Source organism: Stenella coeruleoalba (assembly GCF_951394435.1).
Source record: "Stenella coeruleoalba genome assembly, chromosome: 5".
In the NCBI taxonomy this organism is placed as follows: Eukaryota; Metazoa; Chordata; class Mammalia; order Artiodactyla; family Delphinidae; genus Stenella; species Stenella coeruleoalba.
The window spans coordinates 69,586,729-69,603,226 of record NC_137150.1 but is presented as its reverse complement, the minus strand read 5'-3'; positions in this window follow the sequence as shown (position 1 = coordinate 69,603,226).

The following is a 16,498-nucleotide window of genomic DNA, read 5'->3' as shown; positions in this document are numbered from 1 at the left end:
CTGTTGGAAATGTTCTAAAATTAGATTTTGGTGATGGCTGTACAACTCTAAATATACTAAAATTCATTGAAGTGTATACTTAAAAACAGGAGAATTTTATGCTCTCTATATCTCAATAAATTGCTTTTAAAGAGAAAAAAATTATTTGGAAAAAAAAAATGGCTCCTGACATTTCTCATCACCAGTAGAGACTGGCCTTGCGTGTGTCTACCAAAATCTCCTGCTTCCAAAGCTGCTCTCTGCCATCTCCTGGCACTCAGTTCAGGATTTTTAAAAACATGTTCTGTATCTCATCCTTTGTTGATAGAAGTGCGGCACCATCCCCTGTGGCACATTACCACAGTTTTACAAATATAATCAACCCCATTACATTTGCAGGATTGCTTGAGTCTAAACAATCTAGAGGCAGAGAAACCAGGAGGTGTGCTGGGCTTCATCTCAAGGACAAAATACAGGAAACACAATGTAAAATGTGATGTCATGACTTTTACCTGCTTTGTCTTCTTGGGGCATTTTCCCCACTGGAAAAAAAGATAAAGATAATGCTTTCTGGACATTAAAGACTGTCTATATTAACAAATATTGCATATGTGTGAAAAGACAGTATAAAGGTGATATTTTCTATTGACACTTCATATAAATAATATTTTATTGAAAATTACTTGAAAACTCAGTTTTCTTAAATCCTTATTACCATACGTAGTTCTGAAAAAATGTGATAAACAGAGTATAGATTTATAGTTGCTTTTGCAGTGGTGCAATGCTATGAAACAAAGCTTAGCGTGTCTAAATGTGACTTAGGTCACATCTCTGATTACAAATTTTTAAAAAATCTAAACCGTAGAAGTTGAAAGGGCACTAAAATATCATCTAGCCAATCTCCCTAATTGAGGGAATGAAGGAGTATGATAAGTAGTTTGCTCTGACTCTCACAGAAGAGTGAAGGCTATTCTGGATGCAGAGACCAGGTCTCCTGACTCACGATCATGAGCTCTTCCCATTGTAACCATAATTCCTAAAGTATGCACAAGAAGGCTGCTGGATTAGTAAGAATAATAGAGGGGCTTCCCTTCTGAAGATACCTCATATTCAATTAGATTCAATTCAATACCTCATATTCAATTAGAAAGAATTAGGTAGAAGTGGCAAACTGTCATTCCATGGACTAAATCCAGCCCATAGACAAGTTTGCCTGACCAACATGGATTGTTTAAAATTTTAACTTAATCATCAAATTTTTAAAATTGGCAGATTTTATATATAAATTCAGATTTCCCACTGTTTTGGTTTGTCTTTAGAAAATGGGAACTTTGGCAACACTGGGCCAGCGGTCACTGGGGCTGAGTGGCGGTTGCCCCCTTTAGAAGGTGATTTCCCTTTTCAGTGTGTTTTTCTTTTTCTCTAACACCTGATCTGCTTCTTCCATTTTAATTACCCAGACCCTTATAGACATTCGAGTTTGTGACACTGAATTAGGGGATCTGGGAATACTGACTCCTAAATTATATACATCAAGGTAGACCTTCGGAGACAGATGCGTGGAACATAGAGGCTGGCTCAATTCTTAGTCCCTCTGGTTGAATAAAATTCATGCAAAGTACAACTGTTGGGAATACACATCGGCATTAGATTTATTAAGGATATCCTGAAACTGACTTAGGACTTGGTGAGTTTGTTTCAGAAAGAGCACTGGATGGATATCCTAGGACAGGATTGCTCTCAGCATCGGGGTCTGGAGTAAGAATGCAAATACACACGCATGTACCTGATGATTACATTTTTCAGAAGTTCCAAACTTAAGCTAACAGACTATTCAACGAAATAAGAATCTATATTCCACTGACAAATGTGGAATTTGTCAGGCCAGTTTTAAACTTAAAATCCACTGACAAATGTGGAATTTGAAGGCCAGTTTTAAACTTAAAATTCTCAGACACCTTGGAGTTCCAGACCAGAACAAGATAACACACGAGGGCTAAGCTGCAAGACCACACAGCCAACCCCATCTCTTCCTCCATCCTCTATAATAAGAGCTTCTTGTACTTACATATCGACGTCCAGCCTTCATACCAACCTCTGCCCACCCCACTCCCCTCAAGCAACATTTCCTGGCCACTCCCTGGGCCTAGGGAATCTCACACAGGTGGTTGGCAAGGATTGATGAGCTATGGCCTGTGGGCCAAATCCAGCCCATAGCTTGTTTTTGTATGACCTATAAAGTCAGAATAGCTTTACATTTTTTAAAGGGTTGTAAAAAAAAAAATATACAAAGAAGAATATGTGACAGAGACTCTAAATAGCCTGCAAAGCCCAAAATGTTTACTTTCTTGCCCTTTATAGAAAAGCTTTGCCTACCCCTATTCTAAGGTCCGGGGCAGAGTTTCCTCTTAACTCTGATCTAAGAGCAGTGCTACCCTAGGATAACCCAGGTACGTCTAAAACTCTCATGGAGCCAATTCAAAGTCTACTTGCTTCCTCCAGAATCCTGCAATGACCCTGGAACCAGTGCTCTAATCCTCCAAATCAAAGAGAATTAGGATGGGGGTGGGGGTTAGAGGCCGTGGGCAAACTAGCATCTGTGGAACAATTATTTTGAGTGAGGCACTGTGCTAAGTTTTATGCATACATTATCTTATTCAACCCTCTCAGGCCATCTCCAGTCAAGAGTAGAAACCTAAGTCATGCAAACAAAACTGGTGAGTATGGAGACATGAAAAAGTCTTCTGTTTGTTGAAACTGGCATTATCATCAACAGCATTATTTTAGTTAAATTTGATGATGATGATGATGATGATGGAGAGGAGAATCAATCATTTCAAAAATAAGTAGAGTTTGAGTTAAGTGCAGAAATGACTCCTTTTTTTTCCCTTTCCACAGCAAAAGGATTCGAGAGCAGTTGATAGTTGAATAGCCTAGAGACCACAGTGATTAAATTCCACCTTTGCTTCTCCTCTGTGTCTCTCTAAGGAGGGAGACAGATGGTGTGTCAGGAGAAAGAAGATCATGTGGAGATGAATATCTCTGACCCTGGCTCAGAGGCAGCTTTATATGAGGCCTGTGGCCCAGAATGGAATCAAATACTTACATTAAAAGAGAAGGCATCGGAGAGTTGCCACATGATGAAGCCTGGCACCTTACCTCGCAACCTGCCTGAGGTACTGTGATCCGCTATTTCCTTACACACAGAAAGCAGCACTTTCCCAAAGGAAAATGAGTTCTTCCTTCTCACAGAAAGGCATCATTTCAGATCCCTGAACTGAGTTAAGAACAAAGAAACCTCAGAGAAAGTCACTCATGACCTTTGAGGTTTATCTGATTTTCTTATTCACAGCAATACAGATGGCTTTTTTTTTTTATAAGCAAAGGCAAAAGCCTCACTGTAATTGAATGAATCAAAGGAGTAAGAGGTTGATTTTTACTGGCTTTCTTAAGTAAGAAATAGTTTTATCTATTGCTAATACAGAAATCCTTGGCTGTAATCTAGTAGAGAATTGGGTGAAAAATTCCAAAATCAGAAAAGCGCAGAGAACAGTACAATAAATGCACATAAGCTCATCACCCAGACTAAGATTTTATCATAGTTGTTTCAGATCTTTTTAAAACGTAAAATCAGTTAAATACTACTTTTCAAGTTGAATTCCCCTTTCCACATTTCCCCAAAGTCCTGTTAAACCTGTTATCTGATAAATTACATTAATAGAGTCTTAATGCTGAATTATTGTTCCTTAGAATAAATCTTATGTGCTCAAATATATTTGTATATACATATATATTTGTGTAGTACTGTGTTACATTCTGTTTTATGATATAATTTATGATTTATGTTCATTAGTAATATTGGAGTATAATTATAGCCTTTAAAAATGAGTTAGGTAACTGACCTCCTTTTTCTATTCTCTGAAACAGTTTGTATTTTAAAGGAATTATTTATTCCATTTAGGTATGGAGAAATTCACCTATATAACTGTCTGATGTTGATAAGATTTTTTACTATTAATTCAATTTTTAAAGTTTTCAGTCTGTTAGTTTTTAAACATCTTCTTTGCTCAGTTTTTAAATTTGTATCTTCACCACATTTAAATTTTTAAACTTATTGTCAAAGTTGTTCATGGTATTCTTTTGATGAATCTTAAAAATTTAGCTGTGTTTGTAATATTTTCTCTTTCATATTTCATTTAGTATTTACTTGTGATTTCTAACCCTTTCCCAATTTTGTCAGATATGTTTGTTTTATTATTCAAATAATCAGCTTTTTACTTTTGATCATTTCTTTCTCTTTTATTCCTTACTTATGATTTCAACCTTTTCCTATATTCTTTCTGTTTGCTTTGATTTTTTTTCTTTTTTAGCTCCTTGAAACCTTATCCCATTTATTTTCATTATGCTTTTTTAAATGCAGCATCACGCAATTTTTATACGTTTTGTTCGGACAAAAAACATTTTGTCCGAACAAAACAAATTCCTTTGTTTTGTTCAAAACTAAATATTTCACTTTTTAAATCACGATTACCTCTAACTTATGAGTTAAGTGTTGCCTTGCTTTCAAATAAATTTGTTGTTTAAAATGTTTCAGTACTTCATTGTTTTTGGTAATTGATTGCACTCTGTATGATATCAATTCTTTGGAATCTGTTGGGAGTCCCATAGTGCCATCACAGAAGGTCAATTTGGGAAAATGTCTTCTGTGTATGCGTGAAAATAATTTAGGTCCTTTGTTTGATGCTAAGTTCTATCTAGGCGCTAAATTAAGCTAATTAAATGCATTATTCATATTATTACAATGCTACTATTTTTTGTCCATGAGCTATCAACTTCTGAAAATGTATTAAAATCTTCCTCTGTGATTATATTAATGTAGTAAATTGCACTGATAGATTTTCTATTGTTAAACTACCCTTGCATTCCTGAAATAAATCCTGGTAGGCCATGATTTTTAAAAAATTCAATTTGCTAATGATTTGAGATTTTTTAATATGTTTATAAGAAAGATTAGCCTGTATAGTTCCTTTATTCTAATATCTGTGCAATAAAATGAGTTGGGAAATGTCCCATCTTTTTCAGTTCTCTGGAAGATATTGAGTAGGATTGTTATTATTTTTTTTCATAAATGCTTAGAAGATTTATCAAAGAAACCATTAGGACCAGTTGTTTTCTTTGTGGGAAGGTTTTGGAAAATGGATTCAGTTTCCTTGATAGGCATGAGAATTCAGATGTTCTCTTTCTTCTTGGGTCATTTTGATAAGTTGTATCTTTCAATGAAATTATCAAATTGGCATAAAGTTCAAAATAATTTTACTATCTTTTTAATATCCATAGGATATATAGCCACATCCTCACTTTTATTCCTAAAATAAGTAACCAGAGTTTTCTTTTTCTTGATCAGTCTTGCTAAGATTTTATCATTTGCATTAGTTTTTTAAAGAAATTTTGGCTTTTTTTCCTATTTCATTGATTATGACCTTTATACTTTTCTTTCTTCTATTTTATTTGGGTATGATTTGCTATTCTTTTTCTAGCTTATTAAGTTAGAAATTTTATTTTCTATTTAAAACATGAGTTATTTAAAAGTATATGACCTAATTTCCAAGTAATTGGGAAATATTTTTTGTTATTAATATATAGCTTAATTCTACTGTTGTCTAAAATTATGCTCTACTTAATTTTAACTCTTTGAAACTTGTTGAGACTTGCTTTATGGCACAACATATGGTCCCTTTTTGGTAAAAGTTTCATGTGCACCTGGAAAAATATTCTGTATTCTTCAGTTTATGGGTGTAGTTTCTACAAATGTCAATTTTGTCAAATTAAATAACCATGTTGGTCAAATCTTTTCTATTCTTACTATCATTTTAAAAAATCTGCTTGTTCTATTAGTTACTAAGAAAAATACGTTAAAATCAATAACTATAATTGTATGGTTTTCCATTCCTCCCTCTAGTAATATCAATTTTTCTTTATATATTTTGAAGTTATTTTATTAGGTATATACAAATTTTTACTTTCTTCCTGCATTTCTTTGGGTGAAACTTTCAGTACAATGTTAAATGAAAGTGGTAATAGCAGCATCCCTGTCATGTTCCATATCTCAAGGGGAAAGTTTTTAATATTTCACTATTAAATTTGATGTTTGCTATAGGCATTTTATAAAGTACTTTGTCAGTTGAGGAAGTTCACTTCTATTCCCAGTTTGCTAAGGCTTTTTTTTTTATCATGAGTAGAAGATAAACTTTATCAAGTAATTTCTTTTATTTCATAAGATCACATAATTTTGTTTTTTTCTATTGATGTGGTAAATTATATTAATTGTTTTTTCATGTCATATCACCCTTAATACTTAGAATAAACCCTACTTGATTATGATGTATACCTTTTTTTTTTTTTTTTTTTTTTTTTTTTGCAGTACGCGGACCTCTCACTGTTGTGGCCTCTCCCATTGTGGAGCACAGGTTCCAGACGTGCAGGCTCAGCGGCCATGGTGCGGCATGTGGGATCTTCCTGGACCGGGGCACGAACCTGTGTCCCCTGCATCGGCAGGAGGACTCTCAACCACTGCGCCACCAGGGAAGCCCTGTACATCTTTTTATATACTGCTTAATTTCATTTGTTAACATTTTCTTTAGGATTTCTCTTTATATTCTGTATTTTTGTTCTCAGGATTTTTGTCTATGGTCTGTATGTATTTTTTTCTCTCTGGTAATACTCTTGTCAGATTTTTGAATCAACACTATGCTGTCCCACAAAGAATTGAGAAGAATGCACCAGTTTTTAAATCTCTAAAAGAGTTTTGTGAGATTGTTTTTTCTTCTTTAAACATTTGGAAAAATTAAGCAATGAAGTCATTTGGATCTGGGACTTTTCTTTTGGGATAGGGCTTGAAAAAATGATTTAATTTATTTAATAGATATAGGAGTATTTAGGTATATTATTTTTCCCTTGATCAGATTTGACAAGTTGCATTTATCAAGAAATTTGTCTATTTCATCTAAATTGTCAAATATTGGCATAAAATTGTTTATAATAGTCTTTTATCATCTTTTAAAATATCTGTAGTATCTAAAGTGATATCCTCTTTCACATTTCTTCTATTGATAATTTTGTAAATTCTCTCATTTTTTTATTGATCAGTTTTCTTAGTGGATTATTAATGGCATTAATCAGTGCAAAGAATCAAATTTTGGAAGAAATGATTTTCTCTACTATATGTATGTTTTCTCCTTTATTGATTTCTGCTCTTATCTTTATTACCTTTTTCTTCCATTTCCTTTGGGTTAAATTTGCTGTTTTGTTTTCAAGCATCTTAAAATAGAAGCTTAGAACATTGATTTTGAGCCTAACTTTCTTTCAAATATATGCATTTAACCCTATAAGCATCCCTATTCCTATTAGCACTGCTTTAGATGCATTTTACACAATTTCTTACAACATATCTTTGTTATCTTTCAGTTAAAAATATGTTCTTATTTCATTTTTATTTCCTCTTTATCCCACAAATTATTTTAAAATGTGCTATGTAATTTCCAACTTGTTGGAGATTTTTTTTTGTCTTTTTTGTGGTTGAATTATATATTAATTCAACTGTGGTCAGAGAAACTATTTTGAATGACTTCAAACCTTTGAAATTTCTTGAAGTTTACCTTATAACCTAGAATATAATCAATTTTAGTAAATGTCAAGTATACTTGAAAAGAATGAGTATGCTGTCATTGTTATGTGCAGTGTTCTCTATGTGTTCATTATGTTAGGTTTGTATTTATTTTCAAATCTTCTATACCCTTACTGAGTTTATCTTTGCTTGCTTGTTCCATCATATGTTGAGAGAAATGTGTTAAAGTTTCCCTTTATGATTATAAATTTATCTCAGTTTAATTCTGTCCATTATTGCTTCGTATATTTTGAGGCTATAATATTAGATACTTGAAATTTTGAATTGCTATAACTTACTGGTGAATTAATCTCTTTATCATTATAAAATGTCTGTCATTGTCTATAGTAATGCTTTTGTCCATAAAACCTTCATCTGACATTAGTATTTTCACACCAGCTTTTTTGGTTAGTGTATACATGGTATATCTTTTTCCATTGTTTTACTTTGAATCTATCCATATACTTGTATTAAAGTATGCATCATGTAAGTAGTATATTGTTGAGGTTTTCTTTATGAACTCTAACAATATTATCTTTTAATTGGAGTATTCAGTCCACTTACATTTAATGTAACTAATGTTTTTAATTAATGTATTTAATGAAATTAAATACATTAATGTAGTTAGGTTTAATTCCACAGTTACTCTCGGTTTTCTATTTGACTCATTTTATGTTCCTTTTTCTTTTTCTTGTAATTTTTTTGATTAATCAAAATGTTTTATTATTTCTACCAGTTAGTGGTTAGTTATATATTTCTTTTTTATTCTTTTAGTAGTTACCCTAGAGATTATTGCATACATCCTTAAATTATTATAATCTAATACAATTTACCACTTTTAACTACTTCTCCAGTATTGTTAGAACCTTAGAATATGTTAACTCATTCTTCCTGCTCTTGCCATTTGCATTATTTTTTCATGAATTTTAATCCTACATATGTATTTTTAACCCTACAGAACATTACTATTTTTTGTAAAGTTAATATTCATTTGCCCACACATTTTCTCTTTTCATTATTCTTTTTTTCATTCTGTAAATCTGCACTCTCACATTATTTGTTTTAGTGGAGACTGCTGGTGACAAATTATTTCTCTATTTTACTCTTAAATATATTTATCTTTCACTTTTGAAGAAAAAATTTTGCTTAGTATAGAATTACAGGCTCCCAATTATTTTCTTTGGTTACTTTTAAACTGTCTTACCATTGTCTTCTAGATGCCATTATTTCTGTTAACGGGTCAGTTGCCAACATTTTTGTTGTGCCTTTAAGGTATGTTTCTCTTTTCTATGCCACCCTTTAAAATCTTTTTTTTTAATTTGTTTTCAGCTGTTACACTATGATGTGTGTTGATGGGGTTTTTTTGCATTTTTGTTTTTGTTTTTTTACTCCTATTTGGAGTCTGAAGACTGTCTTCAGTCTGTGGATTGATGTCTTTCATCAACTTGGGAAAATTCTTGGCATTACCTATTACGTCCTCCAATATTATTTTGCTTCATTCTCTCTCCTTTCTTCCTGGGACAGCAATTACATGTACATCCTATCTTTTGACTGTGTCTCACATTTTGCTTATGCTCTTTTCACTATTTTCTGTTCTTTTTTTCCCCTCTATGTTTCAAACAAAGAAATTATTCATCTCTTCATTTATTTTATCTGTTTTTCCCTCTATTTTATTCTACATAATAGTGAATAATGAGGTCTTTGTCTCAATTCCAACATCTAGATAACCTATGGGTCTGCTGCTTCTCTTCCCACCCCAACCCTGAAACTTGACTTTGAGTTTTGGGTTTTATGGTCTTATGTCCTGGTACACCTACTTTATACTTTTTCTTTTAAGTGAGTTCTGGATATTATAAATAAAGAAAATACAAAACCTTTGCATCTTGTATGATGCTATCTTTCTCCAGATAAGGTAGGCAGATACAATACAAACAAACAGATCATGATGATTCAATTTGGGCTTGAGATGTTTTCAGGTTGTTTCAGGCTTTTTGATGGTTTGTCTATTCATAGTTTGTATTTATACCTAAGACGTGACCCTTCTGTCTTCCCAACCAAAAGTCTTATATGTATTTCACTTCCCCTTCTTCTTGGCAGACCCTTAACTCCCACTTTTCTCTTTCTGTCTTAGTCAGCTCAGGCTGCCATAAAAATACCGTAGACCAGGTGGCTTAAACAACAGAAATTTATTTTCTCACTGTGTGGAGGCTGGACGTCTGAGATTAGGATGCCAGCATGGCTGGGTTGAAGTGAGGACTTTTTCTTGGCTTACAGATACCTACCTTCCAGCTGCATCCTCACATGGCCTTTCCTTAATGCATAATGCAGAGAAGAGCAAGAAGTCTTTCTCTCTCTTCCTCTTCTTAGGAGACCACTAATTCCATCACGAGGGCCCTGCTCTCCTGAATTAATCTAACCCTAATTACCTCCCAAAGACCTCATCTTCAAATATCATCATATTGGGGGTTAAGACTGTGAATACAAACTTTGGATGAGACACAAACATCACGTCCATAGTACTCCCCAACCCAGTAAGACTTTCAGATGCTCTGTTAGCAATTTAGCTTCTGAGCAGTCGCTTTGTGTTTGGTTTCTCAGCCTCTTTCCACACATACGTGCAGCTTAGGAATTATCAAATGCCTCAATGGAAAAGTATGTGCTGGGCTTACTTCTCCAAAGTTTGTTTTTCTTCATTATCATGACCCCTCACATCATGGCTGCTTTGGTGGCTCCCTGGTGTTTTCAACATCTGTGTTGTGTATTTTATTCACTTTTAAAGTTGTTTTCAGCAGGAGTTTATTCTAGTACAAGCTACTCCTTTTTACCTATAAGCAGTAGCACACTCTCTGTTTTCTGAATTGCATGGGTAAGAAAGAATAGACAAATGCAAGAAAGACATTTTTTCCATGAATAAGATTATATAATTAGCAGAACTTGTGTTTTGCTAGGAATTCAGATGCAGATGGTATTGATTCCTTTCTCATGTACTCTCTTTACTTCCAATCTTTAAGTTAATATCATTTGGGAACTATTTATCAGTAAAATTTTACTTACCCAAACTTACTGAACCAAACTTGGCCATAGTTGCTCAATGTGCAGCAAAGCCAATCTTCTGACACCAGGATGTGGTAAAGCAAAATATAGCGTTTATTGCAGGGCCAAGCAAGGAGATTGGGCAACTCATGCTCAAAAGACCCAAACTCTCCAATGGCTTTCAGGGAAGGATTTTTAAAAACAACATTATGGTGAGTGTTGTAGGGTGCCTGATCAACTCATGCACATTCTTCTGATTGGTTGGTGGTGATGTAACTGGATGGTATTTTGGGAATTAAAATCATCAACCTCCAGGTTCCAACAGGTCTTCAGTCTATATGCTTGTGGTCAGTATGCAGTTAACTTCTTCCACCTGGTGGGGGTTTTAGTATCTGCAAAACAGCTCAGAGGATATGGCTTAGGATATTATCTGTAGCCCTTGAGGAAGAACTAAAGGTCTTTGACTTCATTTTATGGCTAAACTATTATTATTTTGTCGTGCTTGACTGTTTTCCTTACTTTCTTCATTTTCTCCCTTCTCTGATTAAATTTTCTCTTTGGAACAGAGGGAAAGCCTAGGAGGCTAAAGTTTTTTACAAACAAGATGTGGGCGACACAGGTGTTTTACAAACAAGAGATGAGTATGTCCCTGGGAAGTATGTTTTACAAACAAGAGGAATATGTCCCACAGGTTCCTCCTCAGTTTCAAAATTGTATATTTACTCTTTAATTCTATTTTATTGAATGCCACAGAGATGAAAAAGGGAGGTTGAAAAATAAGTTTAGACTAAAATGGCAAAGGATGTCTTCGATACACTCACCTCATTTAGCTATTATGAAGCAAGAGAAAAATTGGAAACAAATCAGCTGTGCATAGAAAAGCACAGATTTTGGAGTCTGGGACCTTATTGTGCATTAGTATTACCATGTTTCTGCAACACCAAGGTACTATGCTAAAAAATAGATAGATGATAGATAGATAGAGATATGAACTGAAGAATACAAAGAAGAATATTTCAAATTTCTACCCATTATCCCAAGAATGGAAATTTACTAAACTTTCAAGATACTCTATTAGCCAATTAATTAGCACATTAATTAAGTGTCAAACTACTCTCAGCATAATAGAGAGTTCCAAAATATATATCCAATCTATAAGTAATGGACCATGCTGTTTTATTACTGTTACATGTCAACTTCATGTGTTACTATGCTATTTCTCACTAGGCTTCAACAAATTACTGTCACCTATACAACATTAAGATAATTTCTTATTGATGATAAGTAGCAAGAGCAAAATTACTTAGCACTTGACTAGTGCTTTACATAGATCAATCCTTACTTGGCAAGTATTATCTTGTTCTCCTTTAACAATTAGGAAAATGGAGACAAAGAAAGATTAACTCTGGAGAGGAGAATTAACAGGACTAGCTTAAAGAAGACATTTGTCTGGATAATCATCCCACTCTTGGAAGTACTTCCTAGGCCAAAATTAAATTAAACCATCAAACCAAACCAAGCACTGAAATAAATAAACAAAATAACTCATCTTTAATAAGGCTTTACAGATCTTTTTTTAACACTTGACCAAGAAACACTGGAAAAAATGTTATTTATGAGATGCAGACTATTTTCATTTTCCAAAGAATGGAGCCTTGAACTTCCAGGGAGATGATCTCCTTAGTTGTGGGGAGGGGGAGTATGTGGAAAACCCACCACTAGACAGGACAAGTATCCATGCGTTATTATTGGGAAGACTTTTCATGTGCAGTGTAGTAACCTTAATACTGATGCTTCAGATTGAGAAATTAAGGTTCTGGTTCGTATATAAAAGGATTAATTTTTTAGCAGATCTTTGTCATTGCAGATTATGTTAGTCTGCTTGATGCTCATATATTTTTCATGAATCCTGGCAGATGTGAATGTTGTTATTCAAACTGTTGTTCACAGGAGATTAGGATAAGATCTCTAAAAGATTGTCTTGGCCCGGTCTTACATCATACTGGAGAATAGTCTTGATATAAAATTTTATTATTGCTGAATCTTATTGAAAGGATGGAAGTCTTAGAGATGGTGTCATTCAAGACTGAGTAACTTAGGGACTTCCCTAGCAGTCCAGTGGTTAAGACTTCGCCTTCTAATGAAGGAGGTGCAGGTTCAATCCCTGGTCGGGGAGCTAAGATCCCACATACCTCGTGGCCAAAAAACCAATACATAAAAAACAGAAGCAATATTGTAACAAATTCAATAAAGACTTAAAAAAAAAAGATTGAATAACTTAGACTTTGAGGATTACACTGATGCTGAATAAGCATGTGTGAGACATAGATTGATGAAAATTATAATAAATCATAGTTTTGGGCTTCCCTGGTGGCGTAGTGGTTGAGAGTCCACCTGCCGATGCAGGGGACACGGGTTCGTGACCCGGTCCGGGAAGATCCCACATGCCGCAGAGCGGCTGAGCCCGTGAGCCATGGCCGCTGAGCCTGCGCGTCCAGAGCCTGTGCTCCGCAACGGGAAAGGCCACAACAGTGAGAGGCCCGCGTACGGCAAAAAAAAAAAAAAAATCAAAGTTTTGATATTTGGGGGGGTCAAAAGAGCTAAGATGGTATCACTGTGTATAAAGTTGAAATTCCCTCTCAAGAGAAATGACATTCCCATTGACAGTCATACTGAATGAGGTATAAATGATGGTAGGAGGTGGGACTTTGACTGGGGGAGGGGGGACACAATTTGCTTTCCAGGATTCAAGGAAATGGGCCTAGAATTCTGGAAAAGAGAGCATGATTAGGGGGACTTTTTGGGGGAAAGCAGGCTGCATCCTGTCACAGCTGCAATCCAGAGATTAAATAGCCTGGCTAACTTTAAAACAGCGAGACCACAGACAGCAAGTCAAGAAGTTGCATAGTAGGGGGTGAGTGATGAGGGTTCCTACCTCAGAGCAGCATATCCATGTTTAAGTTATCTGTGCTATAATTTCCTCCAGTGATTGACAAGCCTTTAGTAAAGTCCTCTAATTGCTCTAGCGTGGTCTCAGCTCTCACCTTGCAATGGCAGTGTCCATGGTCTGGCTGAAGTGGTGCTGGGAGAGCAACCACCTGGACAACTGAGCAAAAATTTCTCAGGATTGCAGAGAGCAGCACTCCAAAGCAGAAACTGAGGTGACAGACAGCAACCTGGGTGGAGTGGGAACACCTAAGCATTCCCTGGGGGTGTCTAGAACTTCATGGGGAGGGGAGGTTTGTTAAAGTCTGGACTTCCTACAGGTAAGTGTAACAGAGACCCTTGATAGAGTGATTTTGGGAACTGCCAGACTGGGAACTCTAGAATATTTAAAGAACGCAACAGAAATGCTTTCACAGTTAAACCACAAAGTACAGAGCAAAAATAAACAAAAACTTACTTCATTCTTTTCATTTTTTTTTGATGGTTTTGGGAGTTTTTATTGCTTCAGCTTTTTTTCTCTGCAACATGATGATCAAATTTCAAATTAAGGATTTTCTTTTTCAGATTTACATTCCATCTGATTAGACTAATATCTTAAAACAAATAGTTGTTCTTTAATGTTAGAGTCAAAGAAGCTATTTCCTTTCTTTGGAATTATAGATATTTCATTTCTTTGACCAATTATGATGAATAGTAAAAGTTATTAGCTATTGGCCTTTACACATATTTACTTTAAGCAGACTAATTCATGCACACTCATACACAAATGTACTTTTGATTAGCAATAATTTTGCTTACAGTTAAGTGTTTTATAATTAAGTGTTAAGCTAGTGTTTTTTCAAAATTCCAAGAATTTAGATTGTATCATAATAACATGCAGTATATGTTAACAATACAGATTCCTGGGTCGTACCCCAAAAACTTCTGATTCAGAAGGTCTGGACTAGGGCTCACAAATCTGCATTTTAACAAGCTCCTTGGCATTTATGTTGTCAATAATGTTTGTGAATCACTGCCAGAGGCTTCTGTATGTGTTGGACGTTTATCTCTTAAAAAATTGACGGCTTTATCACTCGTAGATGCTCAGAGCTAAACAGTCAAGCTTTTTTTTTTTTTAATGTAAACAAAAAATCAAGACCTGAAAAAATGCAAGGGGAATCACACTTTTTACCAATATGCTAAAAGCACTTGTATTGTGCAATTTTAACCCCACTTTATAGCATTACCACTTGAGATAAAGTCTTAAGTAACTTCGACCAATTCCAATGCACCTATCACTGGCTCATACTTTACACCACTGCTCCATCTTTGAAACAGCTCCCTAGGAGGTGGAACGAAGGATTTCTCCACTTTGTGCAAATCCTGAGAATGGATGGTTTCTTGTCTCTCCTTGTTCTCTCAACCCTCAGCCAGATTGGATGTATTCATACCATGGGATGATGGCTTTCCTCTCAGACGGAGAACTTCTAGCCAGTCAATAACATTTACTAATTACTATTTATCACTTTTATTTTACCGTGATGTTTGAGTAACATCTGTTATCACATTGGATTCACATTATCACTCTTCAGTTTTTTTCCTCAATGCACAGTATACGTCCTGTGTTGGAATCTTTCTTATGACATCTTGACTTACAGCTATTTGTGTGCAGATCTGTTTACTTCCTCCCTCCCTCCCTTTCTTCCTCTCTCCCTCCCTTTTTTCCCCCTGCCTTCCTTCTTTCCTCTCTTCTTCATTTCCTTTCTTTTTCCCTCAAAACATCCCCTAGGAGCTGTACAAACTGTCTCAGGGTCACCCAGGGTTTGCTCCTCAGATCATTAACTCCTGACACCTTTGGATCCTGCACAGGTGGGCATAGGCAGTGAGAGGCACACATGGGGACCTGAAGCTAGGCACTGTCAGCTTGCCCCTGCAGGAAGCTGGTCAAAGCTGGCACAGAACCACTGCAGCAATTGAAATGAGAGACTGGTGACGCCAAGAGATTTTGAAGTCATGCACAAGAGATGCTGATACAGATGATTTTGAAGAGATGAATAGGAGCTGCCAGGCAGACAAGTCATGGCAGGTCGGGAGACTCCAAGTAGAGAGACGAACATATGGAAAGAAACCAGCGCGTGAAACAATGGGTTGTATTCAGAGACCTATAAGCAGTTCTCTTTTGACAGAACATAAAATGTAAGAAGGTAATGACAAGAGGGCTATAAGGAAATCCTTATAGCCCTTAACAGTATTGAAAACTAGTCTGTTACTTGTTTAATTTTATGATTACTAGAATTTACTGTTTGTTTAATTTTATGGGGCATTTTATGTCCAGTAAAGGCAAGCCCATGGCTGTCTCCTCCATCATAGTCCAGGGCATGGTAGGCGTCTTGAATGAAGAAGGATGCAGGCCGTCAAGGGCCTTGTATTCCATTTCAGGAATCTCCCAACACTCTGTGATACTGGAGGACACGTGTCATATCTGCCTCATTCTCCTCAGTGCCTAGTGCAGAGCTCTTCGCTAGTAGATACCCAGAGACTGTTTACTGAAAGAATGCTGAATTACTTAATTACTGGATTACATTGATTTAATGGAAAGGTATGGAAAGCATATGTATGCTATGAGAGGCTGCCGCATTGTTAGAGACATGTCAGGAAGCATGATTTGAATAATTTGAAGAAAAATTGAAGATGATTTTGTCATCTAGCTATTTTCCAAACTACCTTGACTAGTCAAACCATTCATAACACTCTAACTCATGCTATCAGATCTAGCCTCAGAGTTTCTTTTCTGGACTGTGGCATGTGAACTTCCCAAGATATCAGAAAAAAACACTTGCTAGTTTTTTCTTTTGTGTGTTTTTTTCTTTTCTTTTATTTTTTCCTGAAGTATAGTTG